At 42.1% G+C, this 17,112-nt stretch overlaps 1 long non-coding RNA gene across 3 annotated transcripts in view; it reads left to right on the top strand.

Annotated features, from left to right (window-relative positions):
• The window catches only part of LOC148662282 (uncharacterized), a 211,415-nt gene extending 195,413 nt beyond the window's left edge, over positions 1-16,002 (top strand). For 2 of the 3 annotated variants that reach the window (XR_015936285.1, XR_015936286.1), the window contains 8 exons: positions 178-318; positions 485-652; positions 2,890-8,311; positions 8,419-8,521; positions 8,617-8,748; positions 13,528-13,702; positions 14,027-14,068; positions 14,353-16,002. This is a non-coding gene — a long non-coding RNA (uncharacterized LOC148662282). The remainder of the gene's footprint in view (positions 1-177; positions 319-484; positions 653-2,889; positions 8,312-8,418; positions 8,522-8,616; positions 8,749-13,527; positions 13,703-14,026; positions 14,069-14,352) is intronic. The other variant, XR_015936284.1, reaches the window with a different exon arrangement.
• Positions 16,003-17,112: the final 1,110 nt, after the last annotated feature.

Here is a 17,112-nt window from a genome sequence, read left to right as displayed (position 1 = left end):
TTGTTTGGGTATACAACTTTGAAATGTCTGTCAATTCTCTGTACTGTAAACTTGTTACTGTTTTTATGTAGAAGTACTGGTAGTTTTATTTAGGTGTACATTAGATGTACTTGTATGTACCCTATGTCCAGATGGGGAAAAATATCTTCCATTAACTATTTTTCCCCTTTACTTTAGGAATGTTAGTCTTCTGTAAATTGACCTAAAGATCTGAGTATTTGTGTGGCACGGGGAAGCAAGTTGAAGAATTCTAATCTCTTGCCTCAGAAGCTTGCAAGCTAATGTCAAGGAAGAGAAGCAAGGGCATCTATGTCCTGGGTGAGCAGGACAAGGATTTGTTTTTTTTTTCTTTCAGCCAGTAAGGATCCAGCATTGAGGGTTAGGATCCGTGATCCATCAGGATTGGGGTGGAGTTGAGTTGGATGCACTGAATTTGATTCATTTTTTTTTGTTGTTGTTGTTTGGTGCTACATGTTTATTCTAGTGAGCTGTTGACAACCATTAATGAATATTGCAAAAGGATCCAGTTTCCCTGGACGTCTGCCGTGTCAAAGGAAGAATGTTGAGGAAGCGGAAGGCTGTGTCTATTTCAGCTATTGCCTGAATCCCTGACCTTGGCTGCTCTGTGATGGGCAGTTTGCAGGAAATACTGGTCAGTAATCCAGTCAGCCAGAGTCTTTAATGCTGATCCAATTATTGCTCTTAACTCAAGTGCACTCTTGTGGCCAAGGTAAAGGTGAGTTTGAAGGTACGTAGAGGGGAGGTGTAGGTCAAGATCTTTTGGTGTGGATTGTTAATTGATTTTAGTACAATGATCAGTGTTCCCCAATCCCTGGCAAGATGAATCCACAGTGTGGAGAAACAAGATTGGTGAATCCTGTTCAGAGGGAGCTCACTGGCTGGCTAAAAGGATACCAGCTTTGTGACCTGTTGTCCATTTGTGAGTATGGAAGTCCTGTGCTTTGAACAGTGGGGAAAGTGAAGAGGTGTAAGCTGTCCTCAAGTTTCCTGGATGCCCATGGATCTTGGAGGAGATGGAAGGGTAGTGTCTAGAAAGACACTGTGCCTGGAGACAAGGTGGGTTTCACTCACCAAACCCCCCCCCCCCCCCTCTTGGATATCTTCTGGTGGCAAATGACATGGTTTTCAATGTGTTAAACCTTTTTGGCTTTCTTTCTGGGTTTGTTCCCTGCTTGGTTGAAGCTCTCCTACACCGTCATGCATTGGACTGGCTGCCATTCTGACTCAAAGACTGAATTACTGCATTGTATGTGATTTTATTTCATGGGTGCACACATGTAAGTAAATCACATTGGATTCACTGCAGTACAACCGTGACTTGGCACACTGCAGACTCCTTACTGGTTGAGGCTCTGAGGAGATGGCATGTCAGCCAGGTTCTCTTGATGGGTGTCGGCACAGGAACTGCTCTCTTCAAGGGAGAGGAACTGCACTGGATCTTTTCCCTGTGGAAAGAGCCCTGGACTGGGGGGTTTTCTCTGCTCTCTACATTGTTTCCCTGTTAGCTTGTCCTGGGCAGGTGCTATACTGAACATTTTGCAAGTTCAGCGCGATCCTGGATTTGGGGTTGAGCTTCCTTAGTATTTCTGAAAAGTGCAGAGGACTTGGACTAAATCCTTCTCTTCCATTTCAGGGTCTCTGCTGTCAGAAGGGACGAGCAGGCCTTGGGTCCAGAAGGACTTAGAGTGTGACAACATGCAGGGGTGTCAGTTGTACTTATCTGTGATGGAGTCTAAGAGTGGAATCTGTTACTCTGTACCCATATAGTGGTAGGAGATGTGAGCTTAAGGCGAATGGACACCTCCTGCTTGAATCTTTTGGTTTTACATGCATTGTATCAGTTTAAAACTGGTTTGAATCAAGTGGGTAGTGCTGTGCTTGCTCCAGATAAGGAATTTTTCAGACTTAAGACCTCTGCCTTAAAGTCTCTTGCTCAGCAGTTTCCATGCTAGTTCTTGGGACCATAAAGTGCTGCATGTAATTAAGTCATATGCAAAGAATTGTCTGTACTGGTTAATATTTCTGCTTTACTTCAAGTATGTTTCAGATATCATACCTTTCTCAAGTCTTCCCAAGCTGAACACATGGTTAAGTAATTTTGTTCCTCCAGTCTTGTCTTATTTTAAATAAAGTTTAATTTCCTTTTTAGTTTGAGATAACTAATGGATTAATAGTGGTGGGAAAGTTCTCTCTGGTTGATTGTAATCCATTAATTATCCAAATCTCATCTGATTAACAGATGAGGTGGTAAGTGCTAGTTTAGTCATTGGAAGCAGTTGTGTTGAATTGGGAACAGTGGGGGTGTGGTGGTGGGACACTGAGCACAGGTTGGGATTGGCTCCTGTTAATCGCCCTGAGGAGTTTTATAAGGCAGCCCTGGAGCCAGTGTGTTCCCAGCTGCAGCAGGTGAAGACGCTCCTGTGATTTGTGGTGGTTTTTTACTTTTAAAATGTTAGTATTACTGTGGTAGGTAAGAGTAATAGCTTCTTTTGAGGTTTTAATTTTTTTCTAGGTTTTTTTTTTTGCAAGCCAGTGTAATCAGATTTACTGCAGCCCTGAGCTTTATTGGATGAAAATCAAGTGTTTTGTTTTAGTGATCATTGATCCTTTTACGTGGTGAATTAACTAATTGTATGGATAAAGCTGAGGTGATGCATCTGCTCAATTTGTTTGTTTTTTTTATCGGCTTAAATTGTTAGGACTCACAGACTGTAAACCAATCATCCCACTGCCTGAAATTCCTGACCCTAACCTATAACCTGCACCTTCAATGCTGACCTGATCATTGATCCTAACCCAATCAGTGCACCCATGTGGCCAAGGTAAAGGTGAGTTGCAAGTCAAACTTTTTGTGCATTTGGTCAGCAGTGATGTGCTTCCCGGTCCCTGGCCAGCTGTATGCACAGTGTGGAGTGACAGGCCTGGAGAATCCTGTTTCGAGGAAGCTCACTGGCTGGCCGAAAAGATGCTAGCTGCGTGACCTGTTGATGCCCTACCGTGAGTATAAAGTGCAGAACTTTAAAACGGGAGAGTGAAGACATGCTGCAAGCTGTCCTTACATTTCCTGGATGCCCATGTATCTCGGAGCAGTTGCACTACCCAGAGCAGAGGTGAGTTTCACTCTTCTCCTGTCTTCCCTAATCCAAACCAAATTTGATGCTCTAACCATTTAGTATTGGTGAGTGAGCTTCTCTTTCAGATATCTTTCATGTTGCTTAGTCCAAATTGATCAAACGACCCCCTCACTTGTAAGAATTTTACAATGGAGGAAAAGGTACTTTTGGTGTAGGCTTAGTGTTAAACTCTTGAACCTCATTGCAACATGCTATCCACTTAGAAATGAGGTGTAATTTTGGATTTGTCTTGTCTCTTTTGGGTGATGTTTGCTCCTTGATTGGGTGAGGCACTGATGTGCACTTGACTGGCTGTCATTCTAGCTCTCAAAGACTAAATTAGTGCTTTGTATGTGATTTATTTCATGGGTGCACACATGTAAATAAATCACTTTGGTTCAATTGTGACCTGATGAATCGGACTCCTGGCTGGTTACAGCTCTGAGGAGACAGTGTGTCAGCCAGGTTCTCTTGATGGGTGTTTGCACAGGAACTGCACTTGCTCCCCTGTGGCACGACAGTGGACTGGGGGGTTTCCTTTGTTTTCTGCAGGGTGTTGTCCTGTTGGTTTGACTTGGACCCTGTTGGTAGTGAAAATGCGGACTTGACTGTTTTCCTAGAAAGTTAGAGGACTTGGGTTAAATCCTTCTCTCCATTTCAAGCCCTCTGCTGCCAGTAGGGATGAGAAGGCTTGTGCTCCTGAGGGAAGACCTTTCATCACCAGGAGTGGAGCGCAGATGGGGCCGGTCTCTTTCTATGAAGGTCTACTGGAGGAGTGGGGAGCTTGTTCCAAGTCTGAATGTCATTGATAACATCAGAGGATTCAGGTTTGACTACAATGTGTACACTAGCTACATGGGGAACATTTTCATTGGGTACAGTACATACACCTGGGTTCACGTACAATTGTGTAGACTGTTGTATGGGGTATATTTATGTGTAATGGGCAGATGGCTTTTGGCATGGGACATAGTGTTGTATGACAAACTCTTGGCTACTTCTAGTTTGTACTTGAAGTTGAAAGACCCTGTAATCAGGGTCAGAGATGCAGGACAATCTGAAAGCCAAGCATTCTTTAGTTTACTGCATGGAAAACTGAATATTTTGAGAATCTTTGATTTTGCAACTAATTTTAACTGTAGCAATCCGTTGGGCATCTTCAGTATTCAAGCCAGTGTTGTGATGCAAGATAGATATGTTGAAATACTTTTTTTACACTGTGTATTCCAATGAGCAGGTGACAGCTGTCAGAACGGGGGAGTAGAAAGCATTACTGCTGGTGAACTTGGGCTGCGCCGAGTGAACAATGTGAGCTGAAGGTAAGCAAAGGAGAGATTCAGGTCAGTGTGAGGAGAGCTTTTAAAGTTGGGAGCAGCCTACACAGCACAACCTGGTCCCCTCTGTGTGGAGGATGGGAGTTGTTAGTTCTGTTTCTTTTACAGTTGGTGCACGTGGCAGTGGTTGAAGACAAGATGCTCCTAGTCTCAAGAAAAGAGTGTCTTGGTCTCTGGAATGTTTCTGTGATTTAGGGTGGAATGCTGTGATTTGTGCTCCCCAGTCCCTGTCCACCTGAATGCAAAGAGTGCTGATGGACGCCTTGTTTGGAGATGAGCTTCCATTGAATAGTATTGGCTGTCTGAAAGGATATCGGGAGTGTTCTGTGAGTATTAAACACGTGGGAAGGTTGTGCAGAACATTGTCTAATCATTGGTGAGTTTTGGCATTTTGCATCTTGTGACTGGTTCTCTACACTTTCCCAAATCAAAGATGACTGAAATATCAAACTATAGTGTTTGATTAAAAGCATCTTCTTTATATGGAGTCAGGTGTGAGTGTCTTGCTAGCAAATTCCAAATGCAATGCCTTTTCACTTTTGTACTAGGCTTAGTTTTGGGATTCACTGGGCAAGTTTAGCTTCCTGTTGAACTGTGGGTTTCTTTATTGTAGGCTTTTGTTTTGATGTTTCTTGCTTAAGCAGTTGTAGCACCAGCAGCCTCCTCCTCTTGGAGACTCCTTGGAGATGTTTTCAAACAGTGAAATACCATGTCTGAGACCCAGTCAGATCAGTGAGTTCCTTACCACTCAAGAGTAGATTGGGGAGGTTGTGTGGGGCAGCTGTGGGCTTGACACCACTTGAGCAGCTTTCTTTTCCGACTGCTGCTCTACACATCAGCCTTTTGATGGTTGTTCCCAGGAGCAGCTGAGCCACCTGGCTGATTGAGCCAAAGTTGACTTTGTTCCAGGTAAGAGGGGACTCTGATTATGTAGCCTGGAGCTGCTGGGTTTCTTTGTTGGTTTTTTAGCCTTAATGGTAAAGTGTCACTGTAGCATAAGTACTGGTTAATCAGGGGACGGAAGTCAAATACTGAAAGTGTTGTGCAAGCACTGGGGAGGATTTGGCAAAATTGTTTATGGTATGACTGGGAAATTAGAGAATTGTCAGTATGTAAGATTTATTTCATGGGTGCACACATGTAACTAAATCTTACATTGAAATTTTAGAAGTGAATTAAGTAAATTAAAAGGGGGAACTAAGAGTATGGTGTCTTCCTGATTACCCAGTGAGACTATTCTGTGAATGTCCAGCACAGTCCTGTCAGAGGTTTAGTGCACAAAGGGGAGTGTTTCCAGCTGATTAGAAGTGGTTGTGTACTGTGCCTTGTGAGGGAGAGAGCTACATGAAGACTGTTGGACTTTCTTATACTGGATGTGTACTTTAACCATGAGCACAAACTGTTATTGGTGTAAAACTGGCTGTGAAACTTGGTTAAGTGGTTCTGCTGATCTTCTAGAAAGCTTTTTTAAAGGTGCTTCTAGTCATTGAGGAATATGAGGCTTAGTTTGACCATGGGTTAATCGGTATGTGTTCAAAGTATTCTCTCCATGATGGTCAAGTGTGTGATGCAGCTCAAAGACCTCAATCCACTTGGTGCCCTATCAATCAGTTTCAAGTACTGTGTGCTTTTGTTTCAATTGTTTAAAATATTTAAGCTCTAAAGCCTTTTCACCTTGGTTAAGGCTGTAGCGGTTTGGTACTGAAGATGGGTAGTGTTTTGATCTCATACTGCTGTGGATCCTTGTTGTTTTGGAATTTTTGTTACTTTTGCAAAATCAGAAGTGGCTTGTCTCAAATTGAGTTTAAGGCAAAAATTCTGCTGCAGTAGGTATGCATTTTTAGGGTCTCTTTAAAAAGATTGAATTTCAATTACTATTTTATTTGGATATGCAGCTTTGCATAATCAGTTCTGTTTTTCAGTAGTGGTGGTTGGATTTTAATGATGGGTAAGTTGTGCTTGAATGTGCAGTACGTCTACATGGTGAACTACTTTAAATGGATTTGGTAACAATCATGTATCTTGGTTATAATATAAGGCTGTTGGTTAAGCTAGAGGTTTTTAATTGGGTGTCTCAAATTTTCTACTTTTTTGCTTTTGCAACTGATTTGACTAGTTTTCATTTCTGGTTTCAGCCAGTATCCAAGCTAATCTCAAGGAAGTGAAGCAACAGCATCTAAGTCCAGGGTGAGAACTGTCCTGGAGTATTGCAACAAGATCCAGAACTGTCAATGTTAGTGGTGTCTGTGTCCATGCTGCATGATGGTCCAGCTCAGAAGAGAGGAGGCTAGCTTTGTCCTGAGTAAGGTGAGGTGATCCACCTGCTTCAAGTTCTCATCTACAAAAACTTCCAAGCCTCTGAATAAAGTGGAAATGGTGGTGGGTAAACCAATCATCCTACTGCCTGACGTTCTTGGGCTGTAACCAGCATCTTTGGTGTGGATATGCATTTGCTCTCGCCCTAATCTTTGCTCTTTTGAGGCCTAAGTACAGGTGGGTTTGAAGGTAAGTAGAGGAAGTGCAAGTGTAGCTGTTTTTCCTGAGATTGGTCAGCAGTGATGCAGATTTGTGATTTTGATTATAGTTCAGTGCTTTGCAGTTCCTGGCCAGCTGAATGCACAGTGCAGTGACAGGCTTGGAGAACCCTGCTCAGAGGAAGCTCACTGAATACCAGCTGTGTGACCGGTTGATGCCCATTGGTAAGTAATGAAGTCTGTGGTTTGAACAGTGGAAAGCAAAGAGGTGCTGCAAGCAGTCCTTGAAATTCCTGGATGCACATGGATCTTGGAGCAGGTGCAAAGGTGGTGTAATAGAGGACATGTCCCTGGAGCAGAGGTGAGTTTCACTTTTCCTGTCTAACCGTATCCATTTCAAACTTGATGCTATATAACCTTCTAGTATTTGCTTGTTAGAACTGTTTACTGAAGCCGAAAAGCTTCTTTTGGAGTAGGCTACATGTTAAGCTCTTGGATCTCTTCTGGTGTATAACGTCACGCTTTAACATGCTGAACACTTAAACTGTTTCTAGAGGTGAAGCTTTTTGGGGCTTTCTTCTGGGTAACTTTTCCTCCCTGCTTGGTTGAGGCATTTGTATACTAATGTGCACTTGACTGGCTCTGTAAGACAATTACTGCTTTGCATCGGATTTATTTCATGGGTGCACACATGTAAATAAATTGGTTTCGATGCACAGCAGTACAATAGCGATTTGGCACACCAACAGCCTCCTCCGTAGACTCCTGCTGGCAGTATCAGCCAGGTACTCGCGATGTGTTGGCACAGGAATTGCTCTCCTCACAGGGGAGGAACTGCACTGGATCCCTCCCCTGTGGCAAGAGCCCTTGACTGGGGGTTTTCTCTTCGCTCTCTGCAGGGTGTCTTCCTGTTTTATCTTGGACAGATGCTGCACCATAAACGTTTTGGAAGTTTAGTACAAAACTGGAGCTGGGAGTAAATGTTCTTACTGTTTTTAAGTGCAGAGGATCATAACAGAATCTGTCTACTAGGTTATCTGCTGCCAGAAGGGTTGACTAGGCCTTTGCTCCCAGATGGATGACCTCTCATCACCAGGAGTGGAGTAAACTGAGTAATCTAATTATCCTACTGCCTGATTAGTTTACTCCTAACCCATCTTGCATTTTTAGTATAGATCATGTTCTGCTTAATCAATTATCCTTATCTTTTTGGCTTTGATGTAAATGACTGTGGGGGGGGGGGTCTGATTTTTTTTTTTCTTTTTTCCACAGGATGCAGTTTTCCCATAGCTGTCTTGGTGGAGAGCAAGGAGTGCTACTGCTTGGGAAGTGGACTTGGGCTCCTCTCCGTGAACAAGGGGAGTTGAAAGTAAGTAGAGGGGAGATGCAGGTCAGTATGAGGGGCACTTTTAAAACTGCATCTGCATGGTGGTAGTGTGGAGGAGGAGAATGGACAGTCCTGTTTTGTCCTTGCAGTTGGTGCACTGAGAGGCAGCTGTCAGATGAGGACTGTCACTGGAGAAAGGATGCTTTTGAAGTTTTCAGCTCCTGGTCTCAAGAGAAGAGTGTTGGTATCTTGGTCAGTTATGTTCACAGAACCGCCTCTCTCAATGAGGCTAGACCACAGTGGTGCTGAGTGGTATGATTGACTCTGGAATATTGTTTGTGATTTAGAGTGGAATGCCATGATGGGTGCTCCCCAGTCCCTGCCCACCTGAATGCAGACAGTGCTGATGACGTCTTGTTTGGAGATGAGCTTCCATGGAACAGACTTGGCTGTCTGAATGGATATTGGGAGTGTGACCTGTGAGTATTGAAGTCCTGCAGGTTGAACACTAGAAAGCAAGGACGGGTTTTAAGCTGCCCTTGGTGAATCTGCTGGGCACCTGTGGATGTTGGAACACATACAAAGGTACAGTAGTCATGCAGGACACTGTCCCTACTGCAGTGGTGAGTTGTGGCCTTTTGCATCTTGTCTTTGATTTGGGAAAGTGTAGAGTTCAAGTTTCATTATACTTATATACAGGTATATGGTATAACGAAATGCTATTTGGCTAGCTCTTGGATGTTAAGCAGTACAAAACAATACTTTTGTATAAGAACATAGGCAATGTGCAAGATCATACTTCAAGTATATGAAATAAAGGATAGAAAATCTTATGGAGAGTGAGCTTCTTGGCAAGTGAGGTAGATTTCAATGTGTGCGTTTTTAGATTTGATTGAGGGTTCAGCTCATGGGTGAGAGGCTGGAAGTTTAATAGTTGTGTAGTGCGTGGGTAAAAACTGTCTGGGCCCAAATACTCCGGTACTGGTTTCCAGATGGTAGAGGCTCAAGCAGTGTTCTTGCTAGGGTGTGTGGGGTCTTTGCTTAGAGCTTTCCTCAAGCACTCTCCATCATAAATGACTTGGATGGGAGAGTAACCCCAGTGATGGACTGGGCAGTTCTCACCACCCGCTGTTGGGCTTTGTGGTCCGCAATACTGCAGTTGCCATACTACACTGATGCAACCTGTGTGCTTTCTGTAGTGCATCTGTAAAAGTTGGTGAGAATCTGGAGACATATCTTAGCTGCCTTCAACCGTCTTGGGGAAATACAGGCTGTGTTGTACTTTCTTAATCAGACAGGTGGACGATGGATTAAGCACACACCCCAGGGGGACTTCTGTGTTCAGTTGGTGCTGGAGGTGCAGTTTCCAAGCTTGACAGCTGGAGGTCTGCCTGTCGGAAAGTCCCAAATCCCATTGCAGAGGGTGGTGTTGTGACCCAGTGCATTGAGTTTCTGGACTAGTTTCTGGAATGATGGTATTAAAAGCTGAGCTGAAGTAGATGAATAGTAATCCTGTGTATGTTTTCTTTTTATCCAGATGTGGATAAAAAGTGTTGCTGGCTTCAAACTGAGCATAAAAGGCATTGAGCTCATTAGGCAGGGAGGCATCATGGACAGATGGTCTGCCTTTTTGTAGTCTGTGAGGGCCTGTATACCTTGCCACATGTGCCTTGAGTCAATAGTGCTGAAGTGTTACTCCAGTTCCTGTTTGAGTGTGATTTTTGCATGTTTAATACCTTTCTTTAGATTGATACTGGCTGACTTCAGTTCTGATTTATTGCCCGATTGAATGTTGCAGACCTCTGTTCATCCATGGTTTCTGTTTAGGAAATGCTCTTATTACTTTTGTCACATAGCCAGCACATGTCTTGATGTAGCTAGTGACTGATGTATATTCCTGTATGTCGATACTGTGTGGATGCCTCTTTTAATAACACCTCAGTCAGTGCCTTCAAAACAGTCCTGCAGGAGTGATTCAGCTCCTTCAGGCCACACTTTCACTGTCCTGACTGCTGGTTTCACTCACCTGTGCAGCTGTCTGTGTGTGGGGAGGAGAAATGGTGATTTGTGGTCTGTTTCCACACTGGGGGAGGGGTATGGCCTTGTAAGCATTCTGAATGTTGGTGTAAACGTGGTCCAGAGTGTTTTCTCCTCTCGTTGGGAAGGAGACTTGCCGATTGGTATTTCAGGAGAATGGGGTTGAGTTTGTAAGACTAAAGTCACCCAAAATGATAAAGGTTGTCGGGATGTGCAGATTCTTTGCCATTAGTCGGGGGTGGATGTAGATGGCAGTCATAAACGGTCTGAACAGTAAACTGCTACATCTGTTTTTGTGCAATATGCCAGGGACTTGTGCAATACAACTTTGTGTACTGTTTTGGTTTATTCTTTGTATGTTCTGGACTGTGAGTAACTACTTGATGCACTTCTCACTGTACTGATTGTATTGTATCATTCATTACAATGCTGTTCACTTTAGCTGCTGTTGAACTGCAATTTCCCTCATGGGATCAAAATATCTACCTATAATAAGTTTTAAATTCCCTCAGCAGATAAAAGGGGTGTTATTTGATCATTAGAAATTCCAGAGTGGGTGAGCAGTGTTTCATGATGGAAGATGTTGCACCATGTGTTAATAAAAATGCGAACTCCCCCACCTCTGGATTTACCAGACTCTGTAGTTCTGTCCATGTTGAAGGCAGAAAACCCATCTAGGTGTATTGCTGAGTCTGTAATACTATGTTAGCTAAGTTTTGGTGAAAACATGAGTCAAGAGTTGTAACTGAAATTGAGAACTAGAGCTTGATTACTAAGGCTCCTGCCTCCTTTAGAACTAGGAAACGAGTCTTGCTAGCTTATACAAAATGTTTAAATGTCTTTTCAGTTTATGAGGCTTAGTTTTGTGATTTCTGGTGGGCAATTTAAGCATCCTATAAGCTTAATCCACACGATTAGTAGAGCTGTTGGTCTATTTCTTGGAAATGCTTGTCGGTCTTGGTTAAGCAGTGTCTCACTTCACTGGCTGTCTTTCTGGCTCTGAAAGCCTGAATTTATTTCATGGGTGCACTTTGAAGTAAATCTCTTTAGATGCACTGCAGCACAAGAATGACTTGGCACACCAGCAGACTCCTGGCTGGTTACAGCTCTGAGGAGATGGCATGTCAGCCAGGTTCTCTTGATGGGTGTTGGCACAGGAACGGCACTTGAACCCTCCCCTGTGGACTGGGAGGTTTCCTCTTTGCTCTCTTCAGGGTGTTTTTGTTTGTTTGTTTTCTCTTGAACAAGGTTTGCTGTGAAAATGTTGAAAGTGGAAATGCTGGCTTGACTGTTTCTAAAAGGTGCAGAGGATCAAGTCTAAATCTGCACCCGAGTTAATTACAGATGTGGTACGCTTTAGACTAGGATTGCAGCTGGGGTTCATTGTAAGGATTAAGATGCCTAAAACCAAAAGTTTAGCACTGAAAGTAATGCTGTCCGTTTTAGTGCAGAAAGGGGAGGGATGAGTTTCCAGCTGTCTGGAAGTGGATGTGTGCTGTGCTTTGTGAAAAGGGGGAGCTGCAATAATATTTATGCTTTTGTTAGAGGACTTTCTTCTTGTGGATGTTTACTTTTTTTAAACAATACTACTACATTAAGTTTTATTGTTCTGTGTATAAGTGTAGTACTGATGTATACTATACAAAATGGTGCATGGTTTTGCCCAGAGTATCTTGTACAGCAGGTCATATAAAGGAGATGTGGCTGTAAAAGTGTCAACTTGTGCAAAGTGGTTGTCAAACCTGAACTTTGAGGAGTTTCTATTCATTGGGGAATGCAAGACTAGGTTTGATCTGTATGTGTGCAGGCTGTAATCACCCTGATGGTAGAATGCATGAAGTGGCTGGAAGGTTTAAATCCATTGGTTGTGACCCATCACTAGGTTTTGAGTGCTGCTGGTGTGCTTTTGAGTTTGTTCTGAATGTTTAAGCTTTAAAACCCTTTCAGTCCAGGCTGCAGCCGTTTAGTACTGAACATGGTCAGTGTTTTGGTCTCGTATTCCTGTGGATCTCAAGATTATTGGGTTGCCCTGAATTTTTCTTTATGTAAAACCAAAAATTTTAATTTTGGTTTTTAAGTCCCATTTCTACAGCCCTAGGTATACATTTTAGTGTGCTTAAAAAAGCCTGAATATCAACCACTATTTAATTGGGTGTAAAACTTTTTGAGATTTTGACTTGTATGAAATCTGTACTGCCTTTTAATAGAAGATGGTTTTATTTAAAATGAGTTTTATTTCCATGTGTTCGGTCTACATAAATAAAAATGTTAATGGACTTGGTCATTCCCTTTTACCTTGGTTATACGATAGTGGAATCTAAGCTTGATGGTTTTAGATAAATTTCTTTCTCTATTTATTGCTTGTGTAACTGGTTTGAACAGTTAATTTTCATAGCCAGTCACCAATCTGTTAATGTCATGGAAGTAAAGTATGAGCATTTTATATGCTGGGTGAGACTTTTAGATTCTTTTGGATGCCTATGGATCTTGGAGCTGTTGCAAAGGAAGTCTAGGAGGACCTTGTTCCTGGAGCGATTGGTGAGTTTCACTTTCCAATAACTTTCATTTCTCTAATCAAGTCTAAATCAAATATAAACACTTAATTTTGTCCTTGCTTGTAAGACGTTTTGTAAAAAGCTCCTTTTGGTTTGGTTAAGCTCTTGTTTATCTTCTGGCAGAGCACATTATGCTTTAATGTGCTAAACATCTAGAGTCATAGTGGTGTAGTTTTTCTTTGACTTTCTTCTGGGTAATTTTTCCTCCCTGCTTGGTTGAGGTATTTGTATACTAATGTGCACTTGACTGGCTGTCATTCTGGCTCTGAAAGATGGAATCAGTGCTTTTGTATGTGATTTTATTTCATGGGTGCACACATGTAAATAAATCACTTAAATACCGAGCAGTACAATGGTGACTTGGCACACCAGCTGCTCCCTTCAGTGATTTCTTGCTGGTTACAGCTCTGTGGAGACCACATGTCAGCCAGGTTCTCTTGATGGGTGTTGGCACAGGACCTGCTCTTCTCCCAGGGGAGGAACTGCACTGGATCCTGTGCCAAGAACCCTTGACTAGGGGGTTTTTCTTGGCTCTCTGCTGGGTGTTTTCTTGTTGGTTTGTCCTGGACAGGTGCTGCACTGTGTTCATGTTGGGAGTGGAAATGCTGGCTTGAATGTTTCTAAGAAGTGCAGAGGACCTGGTCTGAATCCTTCTCTCCATTTCAGGCTCTATGCTGCTAGAGGAGATGAGCAAGCTTGGGCTTCAGAGGGAGGTCCTTTCATCGCCCAGGAGTGGAGCACAGATGGGGCTGGTCTCTGGGGTCTTTCAGTGAAGGTCTGCTAGAGTGGTGTGCTTGTCTGAAGACTGCAAGTTAAAGGCAGCATCAGAGGATCCAGTCAGGTGAGTGAGGCAAGTTCTCATTTTGAGTACACTGGGTACATGGGGTTTCATTTGAGTACTTTGGATATGTTGATTTGTTTAGGTACAGTTGTGGAGATTGCATGTCAAGTTAGATAATTGAGTATATTGGTTAGGCAGCTGTTGGCATGTGCATGGGAGTTGTATAGTACAAACAACTTTTTTTCTTGCCTAAACTTTTTTACACTTTAAATGAACATGAAAGATCCTGTTATCAGAGGAATGTGGAAGAATCTGAAACCCTGCATTTTTAATGAGGAATTGAATATTTGAGAATGTTAACTGTTTTAATTGTCTTGTCTTAAGCTAGCACACCTAGGAGGAGAAGCAAGTGGATTTATGTCCTTGGTAAGTATTCAAGAACAATTTAGTTTCTCAAGGTTGAGGGAAGGGAGAGGTTTAACTGGCTGTTTTTGGGAACTTGTGTGGGAATGTTAAATGCTTTAAACAAGGTATTAGAAATGGACTTGAGTTCTGCACTCTGTTTTTTGCTTTATCACATTTTAGGGTGGTTTTGTTGGTTTGTCCTGAAAAGGTAGTACTGAACATTTATAGTAGTTTAGGTCAAACTGGGTGTTGGAAGTGGAAATGTAGGCTGGACTACTTCTGACTAGTGTTTTTTTTTTCTTCAGGTTCTTTGCTGTCAGGGGGATGACCAGGCCTTTGCTGCCAAGAGAAGACCTTCACCAGGACAGGAGCCCAGATGCAGCAGACTGGGTAGCAGGTTCTGTCTGTGAAGATCTTGATGAATCTGTTCCCATCCCAGAAGCCAATGGGCACATCAGAGGATCATTAAAGCTGCTGTAGAAGTTTCTAATGACAGGCAAAAAATGGGGGGGTCTTTTTTGGGTTAATTGTGGGCTGGAAAGAGGTTCAGGTGCTGTTGATGGTCCAACAGGAGCTGTGAAGCTCTAAGTGAATCTCTGCACACCAGCCTTGTAATGGCTGTTAGGACCTTGGCTTGTAACTCCAGCACCTGAGCCACCTGGCTGGGAGGAGACAGTGACTTTTGGTGCAGGAACAGAGAAAGTTCCAAGTTTTGTAACTTGGTAGCTACTTTGCACATTCTTAGCCATTTTGAAAAGCGTTTGAGAGGCTAAGGTCAAGCAATGATTTATTTGCATGGGTGCACACATGTAGATAAATCTTGCCTTGGCTGTAGAGTAAAAGTGAATTAAACCTATTAAGTAGGGATGAATAAAAGGAAAACTAATCCCATCCACTCATTTAGGAAAAGTTTACCTGAGTTTGGCTCTTTTTTTGGTACCTGCACAGAAAGCTCTTGTCATGGGAGAGGATTTTTGTTTTATGTTGTGGCTTCGTAAATACTTTGCCAGAGAATGTTCTCGTGTATTGAATGTCTTTTTGTCTGTATGGGATGTTAATAAAAAAGTACCATTTTTTTTTTCTTGTACCACCACCGTTAACATAAGTTGCTGTTAATTATATTAAGTACATTGTGCCACTGGATCTGCTTTTTCCTGTAGTTTTTATTTGGACATTTTGCTCCCTAATTGATTGGTTTCACAATTGATTTTTTTTTTTTTACTACTGGGGAGGTTCAGGTCCTACTTTTTGGGTACATTTGATGTAAGTAGAGGATGTTTATTAGCACTCTTTAGGCATCTAAGCTTTGGTATATATCTTTAGGCATTGACAATGTAAAGCACAGAATTTTAATGGTTTGGGTTTATGAAAGTTATTAGATTTTGCCCCTGGGTGGTTTGTGCCTTGTTCAGTTGTGTATAAATGAAAATGTACTTTATTTTCTTTGTAACAGAGGTTTTTAGAATGAAGGTGTCTTTGGTTGTGATTGGCTCAGCTTTGGTTTTCTTCAGTTCTCATGTTTTACTTTGGGTTTTTTTTTGTCTAGCTTTGGCTTCATTTTTTTTGTGTGAACTTTTTTGCAATTACCTTGACCTAACATGTTATCAACCTTTGTGTTCTTTTGTAGTATGTTTTGTCATCTTTTGTTTTTTGCTTTTGGTTGTAGTTCCCTAGTGTATTGAAGTGAATGTAGTTGAAGTTGTCGGGTACATTGGTCTTTGTATTAGAAACACTAGTTTAGGATGGGCAAGTGCCTTTGTTTTATATGGCTGGCTGGGGGTAGTTAAGGTTAGCCAGGGTTTCAGATGCCGAAGACCTGAGTGTTTTGGGTTTTTGTGTGGTTGGCTTTCTCACTATTAGCCAGCCTCATTTTGTTTCTTTTATTTGGCACTGCTCTAGTTCCATGTTATCCTGTTTATGTACCAGTCACTTTAAATAAATCTTTTGCACCAAAACTTGTCATGCTTTCTAAGTTCTTTACCAGAAACCCACCAACATCCAAGACCATCCTAGAAGTTACAACTTTAGACACTTGGGGTTGTAACAGGCATACTGGACACCCTCTGTGACTAGCAGTACCATCCCCTATAGAGGGAGTTTTTACTCCTACAGTCCTGGAGGGGATTGCACCCTTGTAAGGTTTCATTTCCTCCTTGTTTGTCCCTTTATGCCTTTCTCCATGTGTAGGCAAACTCATGCATCTTGGGTAGTAAGGTTTTGCTTTTTACTTTATGCACCCTGCTCAATAGTGTTAGTCCAGTCTGGAGGTAATGTTGGCACTATGGTTTATTTTTTCACTGTTTGTGGTTGCTGCTAATGTCATACTGGTACTTTTCCATCTGGGGTGGTTGACTTTTTTTACTGATGCTCTCTACAGTGCCTCCCATTAGTCACAATGGATACACTTATTTAAGAGTAAACAAGCAGTTCCAGTGCAACTGAAATTACACCAATTAAGTCTTCCATTCCTTTCCATGTGAAAATGTCTTTAAAAGAAAAGTCTACTGGAAGTATTGCCAAGATGAATCCATTTCATACTGTAGTGATTGAGACTGCATTGCAAAGTACTATTTTTGTAACATGTTGGTGTGAAATTGTTATAGCTGCAGTAGTTGTAGATTATAGAATAGACCAAGAGAATATAATAGATTTAAGAAAGGAGTTATCAGAATTGTATGGAGTTGTGTAGAGGTTGCCATTTAGGGCAGAGACAACTGCTAGCATTGGTGGCAGTAAAATTATTTATACATTAGGTTTACAGTCTAGCAAATGTAATTGTTACACAATTTTCATCCTTTTAACTAATTAGATTTTTGGTTAGTGAGGTCTTTTTTTTTATAGAGGGCTTGGTCTGTCTGTGCAATAGATCTGTTGTGGATGTTACTATAAGTGATTTCTGCCAGCAAGGAAGTATAAATCTATTTACAGTGGTTTAACCATACTGCTCACTGCACCAATGAAGATCAGATGGAATGCCATTCCTTTCCTCATCTACTTGTGCCAGAATGCAATTAACCTACCTCCATGTTCTTGGACTGTGGCAGAGAACACATCTCGGAGACAGC

This window comes from Lepisosteus platostomus, chromosome 5, assembly GCF_059453375.1.
Source record: "Lepisosteus platostomus isolate fLepPlt1 chromosome 5, fLepPlt1.hap1, whole genome shotgun sequence".
NCBI classification, from domain to species: domain Eukaryota; kingdom Metazoa; phylum Chordata; class Actinopteri; order Semionotiformes; family Lepisosteidae; genus Lepisosteus; species Lepisosteus platostomus.
This window is presented reverse-complemented; position numbering and strand designations above follow the sequence as displayed.